At 42.8% G+C, this 12,524-nt stretch overlaps 1 protein-coding gene across 3 annotated transcripts in view; it reads right to left on the bottom strand.

Moving 5' to 3' along the window:
• Positions 1-12,524, bottom strand: part of LOC134631209 (plexin-B2-like) — a 129,848-nt gene that overhangs the window by 88,195 nt on the left and 29,129 nt on the right. The window contains exon 1 of one of the 3 annotated variants that reach the window (XM_063479312.1): positions 3,006-3,023. The exons of the other annotated variants lie outside the window; for them this stretch is intronic. The gene's annotated coding sequence lies outside the window, so the exon portion shown is untranslated. Of the gene's footprint in view, positions 1-3,005; positions 3,024-12,524 lie in introns of those variants that run through there. 3 annotated transcript variants of the gene reach the window in all.

Raw genomic sequence — 12,524 nt, 5'->3', positions numbered from 1 at the left:
GACTGGGATTATTTGGAGAACATGCAGATTATCCTCTGCTGTTTGATACTTGAAAGAAAATGGAGAGATTATGTGAAAAGACTGGAGTAAACCACACATGGGAATAGTATTTTATTTTTTTTTTTAAATACCAGTACAATCCAAAACGTTCTTAGAGGGAAAATCCATTCATCTCAAGAAAAGTCCATAGGATATAGGTGGGCAGCGGTTTTGGCAGAACCAACACAGCTGATATGCAATCGTACAATGCACCTGCTCCCATGGCAACCAGAAGACGAATTGCTTTCCCTTACACCAGCAGGCCACTTCATGCTTTAATGTAAAGCGACAACTTGCCGGAATTAATTTGTGTGTTGTCGGGGAAAAAAAAAAAAGAGGTCCCCCAAACAGATTTAATTCAGAAAAATGGGGAAAAAAAGCAATTTTCCTTATTTATGCGCCCCCATCCACTGCCACACCACTGCTGCCACCCCATAATTCTCCAGTGGTTTTTGAGAACTTTCAGCCATTTCGAGTGATCTCACTCCTGGAGTAGTACGAGGCAGCGACAAGAAAATCTTTAATGAACGAGAAAGCAATTCCATTTCACAGCAGCAAGAAACCAAGGAGGAGGAGGAGGGGTGGGAGAGTCAGTCACTAGCTCCTAAAGAGAAATAGAAGCCTTGGATAAAAGCTGCTCACCCCAAGATATCTATAAAAAAAAAGAAGAAGAGCAGACAGACGACAGACTTAACACCAAATCATCCTGCTGTACGATTCAGAAGCTTACCTAACACTGACAAGTGACAAGAAGAGTGCTATGCTGTATGTAGCTTATTAGCATTTGTGAATTTCACTTTGCTTGTGCTCCTGAACTTTTTACACCTCTATCTGTAACTAACAGAGCAAAACTATCTGTACAGCAGCAAACACGGAATAAATAATAACTAAGTGAATACTTATATGTTGTGTTCACAGAGGGTATCAACAGTTGCAGTTTTCAATACAAGTTGGTGATTTAGCATTGCTGCCAGGTAAAACCTGTTGCCAATGCATACTTAGGAAAGATATAGTATAAAACTGATACATGTGCACATATGTGAGTCAGTATGCAGAGTAAATGTTGCTTGATGTGATATCAAGCTGCAAAAAACATATTTCATTAGTTAGTCTGGGATATTTATGATAAGCCCTGATCACACAGCCAAGGTCTCGTCCCGATTCCATTATCCATCCAAATGTGTGCACTCCTCCCCTCCTCATTTCCAACCCTCCCATCAAGGAAGAAACGGCAGGCATCGCTCCCACAACTATGCCCGGCTCCAATCTGCTCTCGCTTCCCATCTCCTGGCGAGCATATCTCAGTGTGGGGTATGACTTCTCTCAAAAGCTAGATGTGAGAAATGTATATATTTGTAAGTGCTAATACTAAGCGGCACAGAATGTTGGGCCAGCACCAGACAGATGGTTCTGAGAAAGGCAGAAGATCAGAGAGATGCTCCCTCCCACCCTCGCTGTCCCCATTCCTCTATTTCTCAGAGAGAAGTCACTATCACAGCGCTGCATGGCACCGAGGAGCTTCAGTGTACAAAAGCGGCCTTAATTCCCCCGATGTTGGAATCAGCTCACTCTAACAAGGGTATCAAAGAACTTCATCAATGAAAGGATATTTAAAACTCAGCTCTCAAAAGCCTATCAACCCATGGGTGGAATACTATTGGGAGAGTTATTGGGGTGTAGGACAAATGGAGAGGCACACGATGTAAAAAAATAAAATAACACAGAAAATAAAGAGGAATATAAATGATTTTATAGTCTCTTGTATTTGTAGAAGGATTACTAATGACATGGAAATTCTCGTATGTATCTGGTTTGAAGGCACAATTAGCCTTGCCCAGTATGTCCTTCACAAAGCACTGCCAAGGCAGATTAATTGATACAATCAGAGGCCAAGTGAGCTTAATTTACGAAGCCAGAAATCTCAGGAGCAAAAGTTATAAAGAATTGAACAAAAGAATTGACTGTAAATGCACTGTCTGTGTGTCCATGTAGGAGGGTTTGTTTCACTTTCGCGACAGGAGGGATGTCAAGTCTTTATTTGGCATACATCTGTTGTACATTTGGCTCGCTATGACACCTCATAGGAGGCCAGGGTCAAATAAAGTGCAGAGCTTAATAGCTCTGGCACACCAGGGGAGACACGGCTACTCAGGAACTAAAACACAGACACACAAACAAATGGATTCACTTTCACGCATACAGACAGTAAGCTTCACAGATAGATAAATTTAAAATATCTAGACAAACTGAAAAATCCTCTCCTTTTGATTGAATGAGGATGGCAGTCTGTGTGGGCTACGTTAGCCATGCTTTCAAAACCCTAAATGCTCAGACACATGTACAATAACAGAATGCCTGGCCCACTGCTTCTGTCTTTAACTATATCTTTCTATCTGAAACTCACAAGCGGAATTTGCAACAAATCACCCACAGTGCAAAGAGCTCAGTTGGGGTGAAGTCAGCATCGGCAGGACTGCTTCCACGCAAAAATACATGTTGCTTGGTCTGGGAGGACGTTCATGCAGAAGCTGCCAATCAATTGGGATTTTTATTGTTCAGAAGGGATATAAAGCTCTCTTTGTCTGTCCATACTCTTCTGACCTTTATTGGGCCAATGAAGAAGGCAAACGCCACCAAGCCATCAGGGAAATGGAGTATCTGTTTTGCTCTTAACACACTGCTCACAGATTGCAGAGCTGGCATGGTGTGGCGGACACAGACTGTGTGCCGACCTGGGCGTGCTCCGCCCTACGCGACCTTGGTACATATGACTATGCCAACGTGCCAATGAGCGCTCCCACACTGTCCTCATCTTTAAAAAAGAAAAAGAAAAAAAAAAAACCTTCTCCCTGAGGCAAGGCTGGAGCTTGGGCTTGAGACACAGAGTTCATTAACAGATAAACAGCGGAAGTGTGGGGGAAAAAAGAGAGCAAGAGATGGGAATAAATGAGAAAATGACAACGGACCGAAGATATGGAGAGAGCTTGGCAGTCGTCCATGAAAAAGACAGCTGGCAGCGACATCCTTCACAAACCTGGCGACGCAAGCGGTGTGATGGAAGCAACCTCCAGAGACATAGAAAAAGGAAGAGAGGAAGAAGGAGAGAGATTTGGGGGAGCGGGAGGGGGACTGTGGTAGTAAATATCATGCTTTTCGTCTCCAGACTCCTGTGCTAATTAACACAGTTCCACATACAAGGCCCCCCCGTTTGCCTCGCAGCCTGGCCTCGGTCTTGAGCACTGACACAGAGGGCTGGCAAGGGCCCATGTTAAGTTGCATTTCCACAGCGTGGTGGAGGTTCTACTTTTGGTGCAAGATACTTACCTATATTTTGTTCTCCTAATCAAACATATGAGACTTTTAAGGTGGTCATCACAGTCGAGGACATCAAGTTATTGCATTAGTTGGTGCTTTAACAGCTCTCAAACTGACACTGAAACTGCAATATGATTCCTAACTGTTTTTTGGTGTGGTTCCTTCTTTAAGTCATGCAATGAGATAGAGGTTTTTTAAAAGTTAAGTACAAAAACTCAATGCATGAAAGTAAAGAAAGAAAATCCAAGGCATTGACAGACACATCAGTAGGAATATATGACAGCCATGGCAGATGAATGGACAAAAATCTTAATTGCTGTTTCTTACTCATAACCTGAAAATTACGAGTTTATACCAAAACCAGTTAAATCAATTAAAGGCAGAGTGAGTAATATATTGCCACTAGATGTCAGTAGATTGCAGTCAATTGCGTTTTTTTTTTTTAAATCTCTCCCAATTTACGTGCATAATCCTAGCTAAAGTGGCTACTGTGTAACTCTGGCCGCCTTTCATCTGTAATGGGTGTGGGGTGTTGGCCCACTGGAGATAACATCTATTACCTCTGAGGAGCCTGTAAAACCTTATGAGAGGAGTCTCATACAAGATGATGACTCAGGGACTCAGCCCAATTATGTCCAATAACAGTGATACTAAGGTGAGTTGTCGAAAATATCCTGAACTTTTCTGTCAGTAGTCATTTCTGTTTTCGCTACGTTTACCTGTTTTTAGCTTCCGTTAGCTGCTGTTAGCCGCCGTTAGTGAAATTTTCTTTCAAACAGATCTAGCATTGTTGGACCGCACCGAGCCAAAAACTATCTTATGATAGCAGAATAAAATCAAACTGTTTATCAGAGGGAAAGTGTGATTTTTAGGACACTTAAGCCCAACATTAGCTAGCGTATTGCTAGCTAATAACAAGCTGTTGTTGCTATTTAGCCGACTCGTGAGCTGTCCAAAGACAGGAGGGTCAAATGGCTAATTTGCTGGATTAAGTAACTGTGACACTATGTGGAATAAATAGGCATGTTTGTGTATGTTTTTGTGTGTTATAGCCCTAACTTCTATTCAGGAGATGAGGCTTAAGGTGAGGAGAAAAAGGAGGGAGGTGGAAATGAGGGAGGAGACAGTGCAGTGATCTTTAAATTAAAAGGAACTTATATTGCATAATGTATATGTGGTCGGTCTCTAGCCACATACATAAAATGCAATTATGTATCTTACCCACTATATTCATGATGTTAAGGGAATATGGCATCTTCCAAAACCTGGTGCTCACTCATATGTGTGGATTAGTTCTAAATTTGTAAGAATGCTGGAAGACATAACTACACACTAATCAATGTATATTTATGAATACAACATTCTCTTGTCTATTAAATAACTTCAAAATTTACGTATTTTACCTTTAATGAGTAGAGTCCAGTTGAGCTGCACTGGAAATGAGGCTTCAGTGTGTAAAAAGAAGTGCTGAGGGATTTTGAGGGAGGAAAAGAAATAAAAAGGTGAGACAAGGTCTGGTGGCCTTGTCTGAAGGTGAGCTGGATCCCCTGCCAGCCTGCAGCCTGACTCCTCTGGCGGAAAGGGAGCGGGGACAAAGACAAATGAGGTAGAGTGTGGGGATGCTGATCAACAACCGACTCACTCACCGGCCGTCGCTCACCACATCCAGAGGGAGCAAGTGAGAGAGAGCGACGGAGAGACAGAGAGAAGTGAGGAGGCCAATGAGCCGGCACTGGTCCAGTCACAACACCACAGACACAAATCCTGGTTCTGTACCATTAGCTCCAGACTGTCATAAATCAGACAAAGCCAGCCAGTAGGACCAGAGAGAAGGCCAAACAGAGAAGTCAAAAAGCCACAGCCACACAGCACTGATCAGACAACAAAGGAGGGGAAAAAACAGCAACCTTTGAACAGAGGAAGCATTTATAACACCACAAGACAGAAGACAGGCTCCATACACATAATAGAAGCACTGGTATTGAACCTGGCTTTTTTACTGCAGCCTGAAATGCGTCCGCAGTGCTATTTACAGTAATATTTATATTACAAAAAGTCACTCACAGTCAGTGCCAAGTCAGGCTTTTTTAAAACCTACTCTTTCATTAGAAATTTTCTTATGTTAATCAGGCTATGGTTATGCATCTTTGCTATAAATCTTCATTAAATGGCTGGCAGTAGAGGGGTTACAGAAAATGAGGATAAAGAGTTGGGGGACAACATATGATAAAGATACATAGCTGCAACTAAAGTGGGACTAGCGCCCGAATTCACCCTGAATCTGCCTTCTCTCAGGAATGCTTGTATTAACATGAGACACTGATGCATATAAAGGTTTCAGATCATTTGGTAAATAAACAAGGAGTGAGCTGTACTGGCCAAGGTCAAAGTACCAGCATAATACACAGTCAGTGTCTTTCATAAGTTACTGAAAACAAACAGAACCATAGAGCTTCTGCTTTTACATGTCATAAAAGCTTCCATTAATATTCATGATCCAAATTGTATAGTACACTTGATATTTCATCATTAGGATTTTGTCACTGGAAATTGTGGTGCTCATTTAGAGCATGTGGGTTAGTGTTTTCATTTGGTAATGCCATTACTGGAGCAAAAGCTTCATTAGTATTTCTGCTTGTAATAACCTCGACAAGGGATTTCCTAACCCAGTTTTTCAACCACACCCATCCCAGGCACGCTGCCTTGGCATGCACCCTACTGGCAGACAAACAACACATCTGCCTTCCTGCTCGGAAACTTGCGCATACATATTGTATGAATCAATAGAAAAAATATGCGCTTTTTGTTTTGCTTGTGCATGTGGGTGAAATATGGACTGGGGTATAATATAGTGTGTGTGCAAAATTTCAATTTTTTGATTCCATGTAAGACTGTGTGTAGGAAGTGATGATCCAGATTGGCAAAAAACTGGCAGCAGAGAGCAACTCTTGGTTTCGCTGTAAGTTTTTGGTGAGCGTGTGCCAATCCCACCTCACACAGCAGTGCACCACGGGGGGGCTGAACACTTTCTACAGTTGGATCCAATTAATTTCATCTCCACACGCCACCCATTTCGACATGCTAGGAGAGTAAGAAGAGGAAGTGGAGGGTTGAAGGGGGTGGAGGTGTGCAGCGAGGCAAGTGGGAAATAACCGAGAAAAGGGAAGTGGAAGGATGGGCCAAGGTTGGGGAAACTTAGAATTCCCTGTATCTTCCGTTGAGTTTCTGCACAGGCAGACGAAAAATGCAATTACACGTGCCCTCTCAGCCTTTTCAGGCAAGTAGGGTGTGTAGATTTGTGTGTGTGTGTGTGTGTGTGTGTGTGTGTGTGTGTGTGTGTGTGTGTGTGTAGGGGAGGGAGTGGTGGGGTTTGTGCCCTGTGGCCACCAGCACTCCCATTTTCTATGCTAATAGACGCTTGTTCTGCATTCTATCAGGCATTTGGTGGCACAGCTCTGAGTGAGGAGCAGCAGAGGGTGAGTGCAGAGCGGGTGCGTAAGGAGCGGGGAGGGATAGAGAGGAAGAGGGGGTTGTCGCCTTGTGTCTCCGGAGATAGTAGGAATAATGAAAAAGTCTGCTGGGACTTCAAAGCAAACGGCTGGTCATTTCCTGTGGTGATGGCTGATATGGGGCGTACATGTTCAGGCAACAAGCACACAGACACTTAGTCACACATTCCTGCTAGCAAAACCCTGCCAATGAACACCATCTCCTTTGATGGCATAGCGGAGCCCAAGTGAAAGGAGAGGAGTCTTTGGACAAGGAACAAATTCGAAAAGCTTTCGCACATTGCTGTCAGAGCCATCTAAATGCTTTAGTCACAGCCTTGGGTCAAAACTTATGCAATGTGGGTGTAATGCCAGTAACCAGCTGCTTTTTTTGTTTGTGTGTGTTTTTTTAAACCAATTTATAACACTTGCAGTGTTTTCAAGTTAAAACAGGCAATATTAAATTAGAAAATAAACTAGCAGTTGTTATAGGGCAGGGAGACATCAAAATCCATTCTCATTTTGGTCATTCCAGGTGCCGAGCAATAGAAGGTTTCTTAGCAGGCACGGTTTAACAGGTAAAATCCCAGCTATGCAAATAGAAATTACATCTATTTTATTCAAATGTTACAGCTAAAGAATTCAGATTCTGATTTCAGATTTTGTGTTTGCTGGCTTGGCTCATCAACCTCTGGGGCTTTGCTAAACACCCTCTGTAAAAGAAAAAAAACAAAACAAGGTATATCCTTCAACATCTTTGTGTTCTCAATTTACTGGTAGTACTTTGGGTTGTTCGCCTGTTTTACACTCGTTCTGGGTTGACCATTCTCTACGTTGGCAGGTGGAAGCATAAGGTAGCTCAAATGTGACAGAGTGTCTCAAAAATGCAGAGGGAGCTGCGTTACTCCTTTTTTGGTCACTAAAAAGAACGACATGTGGAAAGACGTATGAGCAGAACAGCCAGAGCGGTATGTGAAGGGGAGAGAGCTAATAGGCCAGCATGATATGCAAACATAAACAAGCCAGCAGTCACATCTGCCTCATCTGGTTTCTTATCACTGAATCTTTCACTATTATGAAAGCCGGTCTACTGACATACATTCACTCATGGCTGTGTCGAGCAAGATCCACCAAAAGAACAAATTGTGGAATTACATTTTTTTACAAAACAAAACAGACAGACGCACACATGCGCACACACGCGCACACACACACACACACACACACACACACACACACACACACACACACACATCTGGTTTCATTCAGGATGCCTGGAATTCTTTGCCTGCTTGGCTCACATTACTTTCTGAGCCCGCATGCTGACTGCTGCACGACAACAGATAAAATATGCCACTCAGCACAATACCTCATCTGCTCAACATGTAACAGGAAAAGCACAGTTTGATGAGTGATAGAAGTGAAGCTGAATTTACAAGAGAGTTCTGAGAGTGGATGGGTCTCAAGTGGGAGACTCCTGAGAACCCAGGTATTCTAATTTACAGCGTCTCCCCTTTCGTAGACCCTTGACTGCAGTACAGTCAAGGGTCAGTAGTACAGTACAAGTGAGCTAAAGATGCAATAATACTGTACTGTAAAATCTCTCACTCATTCTGAGAAACTGAGTCAGAGAAACAGACCAGAGACACACACTGCAATGTGAGGAGCCCAAGAACCTTGATCTTATAAAAGTTATTAAATTTGTATTGTTTCATAAACAGACCAAAACCACAGGAGGGGGGAACGACTGAACAATACTAAAGTTTAAGAAAAAAGAAGGAACATCTTTATTGTTTTATTTTCTTTTGAAAACCCACAAAACAGAATGAGATGATTTCTGTAGCAAAGTAAAAACTATAAACCTTGGGATCAGTTTGCTCTACACACCATAATTCCTGAACGTCACCTTTCCTTTACATTTCCGAACGCACCCCTTCCAATTCCCCCATCCTATTCTCTTATCTCCCAGGTTTGACAGAGTGATGTCTTCAGCCAAAATCACCTTGTCTACTCCGGTTCCCCAGGAGATGAAGTGCCAGCGATGTAGACGATTCAATCAAGAGAAGTGAAAGAGCAGATCACAGACAATACGCCGCGGCCCCATTACCCCCAGTCCTCAGTTACCAGTAGCGACGCTTAGCTCAGGCCCCCACCTAATGGGCCATAATATCATTTTGCGCCATGTACCAGCTCTTTATACTAGCTCTAAACATAACTCTGTCGCCAGGGCACAATAAAAACAGATATATTTCTTTATTACTCCTCGCGAAGCATATCACCAGATCTGAGCTCCCCTACAAAGGAAACTAATATCTACAGGAACCCGTTCTTTTCCTTGGCTCATTTAGAGCAGACGCACAGTTGTTATTACATTGAGCTGCACTCTGCCGGCCTCACCTCCCCACGCCATTCACTCAGACTGTAATGGATGTTTTATTATAAAGAAATGAATACAATATCTTCGCCATAAATAGCCTACTTAAAAAGCCATTTTCTCTGCCTTGCAATATGTTTGAATGTCCATCACGCCTCAAGCAATGAGGTGCCACATGTTTAATTCAGACACGACGCAATTTGCGTGTTACTGTATACGCGGAAACAGCAGCTCCTCTGCCCTTTGCTCACCCTCACTGCTCTTTTTCACTCACGCAATAATCACACTCCACCCTTTCTTGCATATAGTCAATGTAAGTCTCCAGCAGGTTCATTAGTTTACAACACGGCAGGGAAAAGAAAATGTCACCTGGGTACCCCCCCCCCCCCCTTTTTTTTAAGACATTCACTTTCTTCATCTCATGTGGTAAATGCTGTGCTTGTAAGTCTTGAGTCAGATGAACAGAACTTCACTTTATCAAGGGCAAGTTATTATCTGCTACTAGGAAAAAAACCCTACACACAGGGCACGTTGTTGCCATTGCCCTGTACCCTATATATCTCATCATGTCTGACCAGCCCATTTACACTGTGAGGATATGACAAGAGATGAGCGAACATTGGGGCACGAACATGTGTGTTTGTGTGTGGCAAGACGAAGCAGGAGGGGGAGTTGGGGAATCCAATCTCTCACACAGAGGAGCAGAGACAGGCGGGCAGATACGTTCCAAGCCCGGTATAACCCCAGCGGTATCCATGAATGAAATGACAGGATTACAGGGGTATTAGAAAACCTGCTGAGATGGTTGATAATGCTGTTTATGGTTGGGCGTCACACCGCTCGAAGGGAAAAGTCAAACTGTTTGACTAATGAAAATATGGACAAGCTCTTCACACATAGTCACCAAGCAGCAAACTTAAGGAGAGAGGTCTTCCTCTCCATTAGCACCCATGGTTTGGTGTTGACGAGCATTAATGCAGATACCTGAAAATTTGAGTCTGTGGCATTATTACGGACAGACCTCTTAAAATAGGGACAGAAAACATAGGCCCCACTATCCTTACAACGAGAATGGGATTACTGTTGTGTCAACAGCCCCCAAAGATAATAGTAATTACTGCCCTAGCTACAGCGCCATCAGACTGAGGCAACTTCGCTAGCTGACAGCTTGGTCCTAATTACCAAGAACCACCAATTACGGGCTCCATTTCATTATTTATATAGCACAGCACACCCAAATAAAAGAGACTTCAGTGACTCTGAGCAGTCACATCGCTGGCAGCTGCAGAGGAGCATCCAGAGGATCAGCTGAATCATTCTCTCAGAGTTTTTTTTTCTTCTTTCTTTCTTTTTTTCTAGATAATATACTAGTCAGCGTGCAAACACAGCATCATTAGTATTGAAAGCTGTGTAAAAATAGAAAATGAAGCCAATAGGGGGCTGCCTTTCCTTCCTTTTTGTCATCCACAGGAAGTAATTTAGCTGCGAAGGAAGTGCATAACCATCTCTTCTTTTCCTCACTTGCTCCTGCTCGCTTATCTGAACAATTCTAAAAGATTATCCCTTGAGCCATTTAACTACTGAAACAGTTTGCCTGTTGCATCTACATTTATTCCACCGTGAGGTTTGTTTAATAAAAAAAAAAAGAAAAAAAAAAAAAGAATGTGCTCACCTGATGCTATACAAAAGATGTCTCAAAAAAAAGAAAAAAACCCAACATAAAAACAAAATTCTTTATCTGGTGAGTGTATTCAACCATCCACACACACACAGCAAATTTCACAGATGTTTCCCATCACCCTCTGCTGCCAAGCAGCGCCCAGTGATGGCTGAGAGGAGGGGAGCGGGGGCTCAGTGCTGGGGTGTGAAATTCTGCTATTCCTGCTCCAGTGAATTCAGCAGAAACTTGGCAGATCATTGTGGAGATTTGTATGTCTGTGGATTTGACATGAAACTGTTTGAGAGGCTCATCTGGAATCTGTCTCTCAACTTGCCTCCCCTTAAAATGGGCTTGGTTCACAATACATATATAAAGCCTGACAACCACATTTTTTTAATCCTCCAGAGGATGCAGATGCAATGATTAGGTCATATACAATCATCTGAAAGATAACAGTCTGTTGCTTAATAACCTGCCTTTGAGTAAAAGCTCACAATCCTTAAAATAGACAAAGAGCATCTGCAGCATCTATACAGATTTCTGCAACTGTATACCTTGTTATTAAAAAAGAAAAATACTCCCACTCTCATTGAAATTCAGTATTTTTCACAAAATGAACACAAATAGAAGTTCATGCTCAGCAAGCTGTAAAAAATGTAAAGCTATCGTGTTCCAAGAAAGCAAGTAGTCACAAAGAAACTGAACAAAAAAAACAAGTAAGTATGTACAAAAGGAATCGGCCGTGGCGATCCAAAGCGCTTAGCATTTAGATGACAGCTGCACAGGGCAGGCCTTGTTTGCAGGGGCTGGAGTGGTGCGGTATATGTGGCCCGGAGGCCGGATCTGGTCCAACTGTGCCCTGGCAAGAAAACGCTCAGCCCAGTCAGCCTCGACAGCTTGGATATTCACAGGAGGCAGTGGAAATGGAGGGCTGCAGTACCATGTTGGAGTTGGGGCGAACTTGCAGGAGGAGGGGCAGGAGTGATGAGTCAGGGAGAAGGTATTTTATATTATTTTTGTACCACAAGGACATGACATTTGCCATTTTCCGTGGAGAAAACCCAACCTAGGCTGGTGATGAGGGGGTATGTTGGCTTCTGGTGATGCCTGGAGCACGTTAGCAGGCTTTTTAAACCATTTCTGCGCAGCGTTAAAAGGCGTTAGTATACACCTGCAATGCTGTGACATTTTTTTTTTGGTAATGAAAATTTTCTAAAGGCTCGACCTGCATTATACATTTGCTACTGCAGAGAAAACAAAGCAGGAATGACTGTTCTCTGTGCTGACCGCAGAGGCCTGAAGATTTTTACCCTGCTATGACCTAATCATAGCAGTTGGCTTCAGATTACATGAAACATTGTCATCTGACAAACCACTGTGACAATTTCAATAGATCACAGGCATTAAAGTTAGGATCATCACTTTGATTTAGCATGACAAATGAATTATTCACTCTCATTTCTGGGGATGCATACTTAAACTCAGAGTCATTTTGAGTATCATAGAAAGGACTTTTGATGTTGGACAGCTTTCTCCTCACTTGATTAACCTGAACCAACTTCAAAAGTGCCACGGCTTGGGTATCGCCATCAGCAAAATTCTAAACAAACGTGGAGCCTTTTTAGAAAACAATATCTTCTATGAGCCT

Source organism: Pelmatolapia mariae, linkage group LG7, assembly GCF_036321145.2.
Source record: "Pelmatolapia mariae isolate MD_Pm_ZW linkage group LG7, Pm_UMD_F_2, whole genome shotgun sequence".
Lineage (NCBI taxonomy): Eukaryota > Metazoa > Chordata > Actinopteri > Cichliformes > Cichlidae > Pelmatolapia > Pelmatolapia mariae.
Note: the sequence above shows the minus strand (reverse complement) of the source record. Positions and strands in the feature narration are given on the sequence as shown.